This window comes from Pteronotus mesoamericanus, unplaced genomic scaffold, assembly GCF_021234165.1.
Source record: "Pteronotus mesoamericanus isolate MK-2021 breed Mesoamerican mustached bat unplaced genomic scaffold, CSHL_Meso_final contig_65, whole genome shotgun sequence".
In the NCBI taxonomy this organism is placed as follows: Eukaryota; Metazoa; Chordata; class Mammalia; order Chiroptera; family Mormoopidae; genus Pteronotus; species Pteronotus mesoamericanus.
The window spans coordinates 10210657-10218452 of record NW_026555228.1 but is presented as its reverse complement, the minus strand read 5'-3'; the positions used below and the strand labels follow the sequence as shown (position 1 = coordinate 10218452).

Here is a 7796-nt window from a genome sequence, read left to right as displayed (position 1 = left end):
ATCTCTAACAAGTTCATAGATGATGTTTCTGCTTCTGATTCAGGGAACAAAATGAGAACCACTGGTGTAAAGACATATGGATGCACTACATGATGTAAAAAGGCTTAAAAATCAGTATGGATTTCTCACAACTTATAGAACTCCAACATGGGAATAATAACTAAGTGCACTTTTCCAGAATTTCTCTTTGGAAGATCATAATCACATTTTAAGTTTTCTTTAAATTTTTTGTACACAAATCATAGTAATTGGGCCAACTAATAAATTATTTACAAAATTTTTAATAATATTTAAAACTGCTTATGTTTTAATGTTAAACAAAAAGAAAGTAAAATTGAATACATGCAAATTTAATCTCATCTGTGTAAAACAAGCATAAAAAGAACTTCATCAATGACAACTGTGATTTTCTTTGGGTAATGGAATTATTATAAGAAATTTTGTTTTTCTTTTTTATGACTTTCCATTTTTCTACAATAAGCATGATTATTACTTTAATAACCAGAAAAGTAAAAATATACTTTTATTCCAAAAGCTAATTTTTTCAGAAAGGATAAAGAGTCAGAGATGGAACCCTAGAAGATAGGCACAAAACTATATTAAAATGATAATAACAAGTATTGGTTATACCTCAACTGTCATGTTTCTCTTGTTAAAATTAAAATATTCATAAATATCCCAAAGACTTATGCTAACAACTCATGTTTAATTTTTTAATTGAATTATCATTGAATAACAATATATTCCCATCCCCCAAAATAGTGTTTTAAATATTAATTCATTGTTTGTTCTGACAATTCCAAGACATAAAAACAACATATAGATTTGTTAAAAATAACAAAAGCACATTAGGGGATCTTTTAGAAGCTGCTCCTCAGGTCTGTCTGGGTGGCTTTTCTAGCCTGTGCTGAAGTCATCAGGAAGATTCTAGTGTCAATTCAGGAATAACCAAGGCCTCATAAGATTTTAATTTTAAAACAACTGTATGCGAAAAATAAAAATAAAATAAAATCTATCCTGGCTGGTGTGGCTCAGTGGACTGGGTGCCTTCCTATGAACCAAAAGGCCACTGGGTCAGTTCCCAGTCAGGGCACAGGCCTGGGTTATGGGCCAGGTCCCCTGTTGGGGGCGTGAGAGAAGCAACTGATAGATATGTCTCTTGTACATTGATGTTTCTCTCCCTCTCTTTCTCCCTCCCTTCCCCTCTCTCTAAAAATAAATAAATAAAACATTTTTTAAAATCTAAATGCCTTAATTAGGATTACATTTGCAAAACTCCCTTGTTGGTTTTTCCATTTAAGAACTTTGTGACAATATTTTTAGTCATGTACAAAATGAAAGGAACTAGGAGACTAATTAGCATGAAATTCTAGTTTCTCTCTGAGTTGACTGCAAGGTGACTCATTTTAAAGCAACACAAAAAGAAGGCCCTCCAATGTTAAACAGGCTAACTTCATGTAATCATTCTGTTTCATAACATATTTTATAAAATGCGATACCTAGGAAAATGATAGTGCATCTGTTTTTAAAAACATGAAAATGAGAAAACTAACTTCAATTAGTTTAGAGAACAAATGCATTGAAATTGTGTTCATGTAAATGACTTTAGAAACATGTAAATTTCTGTAAAACAAAATTAAATTTAAAAGCAACTCCTAAAATGTTCAAAAGTAAAATGACACAAATGAACATAACTATGTATCCAGTTGGTGTTATAACATGAACAAAGAACAACTACGAGTATTCTACGTGACTTTAAAACACAATAATTTGAATCTACCTCCCTAGCAAGCTATAGCCTATTTTTTTAAAGCCCAGTTAAATTTGAATTTCAGAAAAACAACTAATTTTTTAGTATAAATATGTCCCAAATATTAGATGGGACAAATTTATACTAAAAATATTTATACTGAAAAATATCCATTTTTCTCTGAATTTCCAGTTTAACTGGGTGTTTTGTTTTATTTTGTTTTGTTCTTAATCTGACAACCCTACACTGGAAACTGAGCAAAGGATAGACAGGACTTCTTTGTGCCAATTTTGCAACTTCCTATGAATCTATAATAATTTAAAAATATGAATTAAAATAATTTTTTTAATTACAGAATAGCTTGAAAAGTAATTGTTTCATGAAATGGGAATCTAATTCATTTCAAACTACCTCTAGCAGAAGAAAAAAATGATACCTAGTATATTCAAAAATAGTAAATACAAAAAGGCAGTAGTTATGGAGTAAGACCTGGCATGCAATTATTTACTATAAGGGCAAGGTAAGCTGAGGACCTAACTGTTTTTTCAAGTAAATGTGTTACTGCAGGCTAACCCAGAAGGTGAGGAGAGAAATGAAAAGTTGTTTCTCTGTCCATGGTGCTGGACCGACAACAAATATTTTCTTTCAATTCAACACAAATACATCTTAATTTAAATCACACCTAGGATCATTGTAAAGAGCATGATTTGATCATTTTTTTCCTTTAGTAAATTCTTCTTCAGACCTGAAATTACACAAAAGGCGGTAACAGCCTAAAGAATTTTAAGAAAGTTGAGATTATAAGAAAATCTCTTCCAGATAAATAAACATTGTTCCTTATCATTGATATAATTTTTCTTCCATTGAAGAATTGCTTTTTACATAATCAAGCTGTTTACTCTGAATCATTTTAACATCAACCTTAAGTAGGGAAGAAAAATAGCACTGCCCTCCTTCCTAATCTCAGTCACATTTCAGTTTGGGGGAAAAAAATGAAGAACCAACTTTTTTTTCCTGGGTTTAGGGGAGGAAAGAAGGTAAGAAGGAGAGAGTACTATGAGAGTGGACAAAAATATCACAGCACCAGAACACATGGTGAGTGGGTAGAGTGGGAGAACACTACAGAAATGGATATGCATGACCTCACCATGAGCATCCCTAAAATATCCTGTAAAGATGGAAGGATTAACAGCTTATTCAACACTGTATAAAGATGCACAGAGCAGACCAAGAGCTCAATAATCATTCCTTGCCTGTCAGATTCTTCATTGGATATTAGTGCTTAACACTCAAAGTTTTGCTCAGAGAATTAAGAATATGTTTTAAAAGTATATTTTCCACTTAGCAACAACATGCCTTAAACAGGTTTCTCCAATGTAGCCAAATTCCCCACCCAGTATGTGGATACTACTGTGCAGAAAATCGCCAGAAAGGGAAAGAGTCAAAGGTTTTCATTGTGTAAAAATTTAGATCATAAAATTTTGGAAGTGCTTGTTCTTTATTGAGCACTGGGATAGACAGCAGGGATTTACAAAGATGAAATAATGCATGCCTAACATACAACAAACTTATATTCAATTTAGACAGAAGATAAAATCATACAGAATGAAAACTTCATTTAAGAACATTAGTGATTTGAAAATCGACATCTTCATAAACATTTGCATCACATTTTTAAGTTTACAGAGCACTTCCACATATTCTACCTGTTGGCCTGTGCAGTAGTCCTATGAGGTAAGGGGCTTTGTTATGCCCCTGAAACCTACAGGAATTCAGCTTTGGAGAAGAAATAAAAATATTCCTAAGTAATTCTTCAAATGACATTAATTGATTTGATCTGCTGATTTATGGGGACATGGGAAGTAATTGACCTTCTTGAGGGCATATTCATATCCTCTATAATACATTACCTATCTTTGGTACACAGTAGATGCTAAATAAATACCATTAAAGGCAAGCTGCATTAATATATTGGTTTTACAGCATATCCCTTAATGTAATATCCACTGCACTAGCCCAATGTTTGACATAATTAGGAATACAGTATATAGAATTAAACTAAACTGGTAAGAGACTGACCCTAAAAATATAGTGCTTACTACATGGCACATACTGTTCTAAGCCCCCTACATTTATCACTTCATCTAAACCTCATGACAATTTTATGAAATATGGACTGTTATCATGCCTGTTTTTCAGAAAAAGAAAAGTGACCTCAGGCAGGATAAGTACCTTATCCAAAATTACACATATATTAAGATCTTGTGACCTTTTCATTATTTGCCCAGTAGACCATAAAGCTAATAGTCACATTAGAAATTTGGAGGGAGACCTTTCATGTCAGGCCCTCCAGAAAGATGGCTGTGGTGGCAGGGGCCAGAGGTACATGTGGATGGCGTTGAGCCAAAATGAGCAAAAATGAGTTAAAGAGACACCTAAAAGCTGAGAATAAAATAGCAGAGAAGAAGGTCAAGCAAGAGGAGCTCATAGAGAATCAACTAAGCCAGGCCAGTGCTGCTGCCACCAACCACACCACTGACAATGATGTGGGTGCCAGGGAAGAGAGCCTGGACCCAAATGAGTACTACAAGATCTGCAGCCAAGCAGTCCACCAACTAAAGATCAATAGGGAGGACCTGTACCCACACACAAGCTTCATGTAGATGTCTCGCTCACTCACTCAATCCACAAATACAGTCACCAGCAGCCTGGGGACCATTGGAATGAAATCACCTTAAAGGTGTCAGGTCAGACCCATGCCAAAATCTTCTGGGGGAAAGCTCATCTTTTATGATCTTCAAGGAGAGGGGTTCAGGTTGCAAGTCATGGACAAATCTAGGAATTATAAATCAGAAAGAAGAACTTATTCTTGTCAATAACAAACTATGTTGGGGAGAGATAATTGGAATTCTGGGAATACTGGCAAAACCAAGATGGGTGACCTGAGCATCCTTGCTTGCTTATGTTACCTCATCTGCACTTTGGCCTTAAAGACAAGAAAACATGATATCATCAGAGATACTTGGACTTGATCCTGAATGACTTGGTGAGGCAGAAATTTATCATCTGCTCTAAGATCATCACATATATAAAAAGTTTCCTGGATGAGTTGGGATTCCCAGAAATTGAAACTCCCATGAACATCCTCCCAGGAGGAGCTGGGCTCAAGCCTTTTATCACCTACCACAATGAGTTGGACATGAATTTATATATGAGAATTGCTCCAGAACTCTACCATAAGATGCTGGTGGTTGGTGGTATTGACCAGGTTTGTGAAACTGGTTGTCAGTTCCGGAATGAAGGAATTGACATGACTCACAATCCTGAGTTCACCACTTATGAATTCTACATGGCCTACATGGACTATCACAATCTCATGGAAATCATGGAGAAGATTATTTCAGGGATGCTAAAGCATATTACAGTTTGTTTCCAGGTTACTAACCATCCAGATGGCCTGAAGGGCCAAGCCTACAAGATTGACTTCACCCCACCCTTTGGGAGAATCAGCATAGTAAAACTGAAGAAACTCCTAAAATTCTTATCTATGTGGCAAAATATTTTTAACATCTTCCACCACAGAACATAGCCAGGCTCCTAGATAGGCTTGTTGGGGAGTTCCTGGAAGCGACATGCATCAATCCTACATTCATCTGTGACCACCCACAGATAGTGAGCCCTTTGGCAAAATGGCACTGCTCTAAAGACAGTCTGACTGAGTGCTTTGAGCTTTTTGTCATGAAGAAGGAAATATGTAATGCCTACACCAAGCTGAATGACTCTATGAGGCAGTGGTAGCTATTCAAAGAACAGGCCAAGGCCGCTGGCAATGATGAGGCCACGTTCATAGATGAAAATTGCACAGCACTGAACTGTGGACCACTCCCCACAGCTACCTGGGACACAGACATCAACTGAGTCACCATGTTTCTCACAGACTGCAATAATGTCAAAGAAGTACTTCTGTTTCCTGCCATGAAACCTAAAGACAAGAAGGAAAATGTAACAACTTCTGATACATTGGAAAGCACAACTGCTAGCGCTTGTGTCTACAAAACAATAATTGCAAGTGCTATAACTCAGGCATCTTTGCATTTCTGCAAAAGATCAAGGACTGCAAGGGAATTCTTATATGTTGCCATCCATTTGACTATCACAGTTCAGTCACCAGAAAAGAGAAAGGGAATTAAGAATTTCTTTTTTTTACTCCTTGTTACCAAATAAACCATTTGTCTCTACTCTTTCCCATCAAAAAAATTTTTTTTGAAGGACAGATTGCCTCAGGCTGAAATGGTCAGAGAATATTTCATGCTAGAAAAAAAAATAGAAAATAGGTCATCAAAGTAGCTGTCAAATTTGATAAATTGAGAAGCAGGGACTCTGGGAGAATGAGGAGGAATGACCAAATTTATAGAGAGTAAAACCACACAGGGAATGTGTATTAGTTAAAGTTAATAATATCAGCAACTGTAACAAACAGACCCCAAAATCTCAATGGCTTAGTAAGTTGATCTTTTCTGTCCACATGAAGCCCAAAGAGTATGTTTGTAGGTATAATATAATATTGCCTTCCACATGGCCTTCAGACACTTAAACTCATTCCATCTTGTGGCTTTACCAACTCCAAAATCTTGCTGTGTACTACAGGTTCCTCTCTCTCTCTGCAACTTGGGAAGCAAGGGAAGAGATAGCATAGAGAATCATTCTAGAAATTTTTATAGGTCAAGCCTGGAAGATGATCACTTTACTTCTACCCTTATTCCACTGGTCTAAACTCAATGTCATGGCCACATAAGCCTCCCATGGTAAAGAGGCTTAGAAATGTGATCTACCAGTGTGCCTGAGAAGAAGACAAGGCATGGCAATCTCAACTACAGTATGCAAACTGGGTCTTCTTTCATGTCCCATAAAAAGCTCTTATTCTCCTCTTAGAGTTCCAGTCTAGTCCTAGGTGTCATTTATCACTGACCATGATGTTAAGAGTTGAATGAAGAGGAAATAATCAAACATAATACTCACCCTAGAGTTAGAAAACACCTACAATTTGTTCCATGAATATCTACCTTACTCTAGCATTGTGTTCTCATTTGGGAACATGTGACTGCAATATAATGGACATACAAAAATTACTTAGCCAAAGAACTCTGCACAAAGCCCAGGAGGAAAAAGGCAGAAAAAGGAGAGGTAATGGACATTTACATGGAAACTAACCACAAGAAAGAGAATTATATTTAAGTTTACAAAAGAAGAGGAACACAGAAGAACTAAAAGACATTCAGGAGTGTTTATAATACATATAGAGTACATGTCAAATGAGTATAGAGCACATACAGAGTGAACATGCCAAAAATATTTTATTCAAGGTATAAGTGAGAAAAATTAAGAAAGAAGAGAGTACAGAGGGTTTAAAACAAGATTCAACTATCACCCTAAAAATAAGGTAATGAGAGCTTCTAATACAAATATGATTAACAAAGATGCCTGAGTTTATGTTTTATGACAAACACTGCTCAAATAAGGGATGGAAATTCTTCCTTTCCCTCATACCATTATCTATGCCCCAGGATTTCTCCAAAGCATCCCAACAAGCTTCAAAACAACACCAAAGCTGTGAAAGCCAAAACTGGTGTCTATATTTGTTTACCTCATGTCTTCCCCTCCCATTCACTCTGCCACCGTGTCACTTCTTTCCCCACCACATCACTGAAACCATTCCAATCAAGTTCACCAGCAAGCTCTATAATGCCAGATCCAGGGGTCACTTCTTTATCCTCAAACTTAATGTCCCCTCAGCTACACTCAACACAGTTGATCACTCCCTCCTTGAAATAATTTCCTTCTGTGGTTTCAGTGATACAACACTTTCCCTAGCTGGTTCCTCTTTCTCCAACTGACCTCTAAATGTTTATAAGCCCCAGAGTCCTCTTCCCTGTCTTACCTTGATGTATTTATGTAGTCCTATAGCTTTAAATACCACTAATATTCTAGTACTCCTAAACTATATTTTCACTGACATGACATCTCCTTTTGGATGCTCTAAAAGATT

At 36.2% G+C, this 7796-nt stretch overlaps 1 pseudogene; it reads left to right on the top strand.

The window, feature by feature from the left end:
• The first annotated feature begins 4158 nt into the window (after window positions 1-4158).
• LOC129076858 (lysine--tRNA ligase-like) lies at window positions 4159-5974 on the top strand (annotated as a pseudogene).
• Window positions 5975-7796: the final 1822 nt, after the last annotated feature.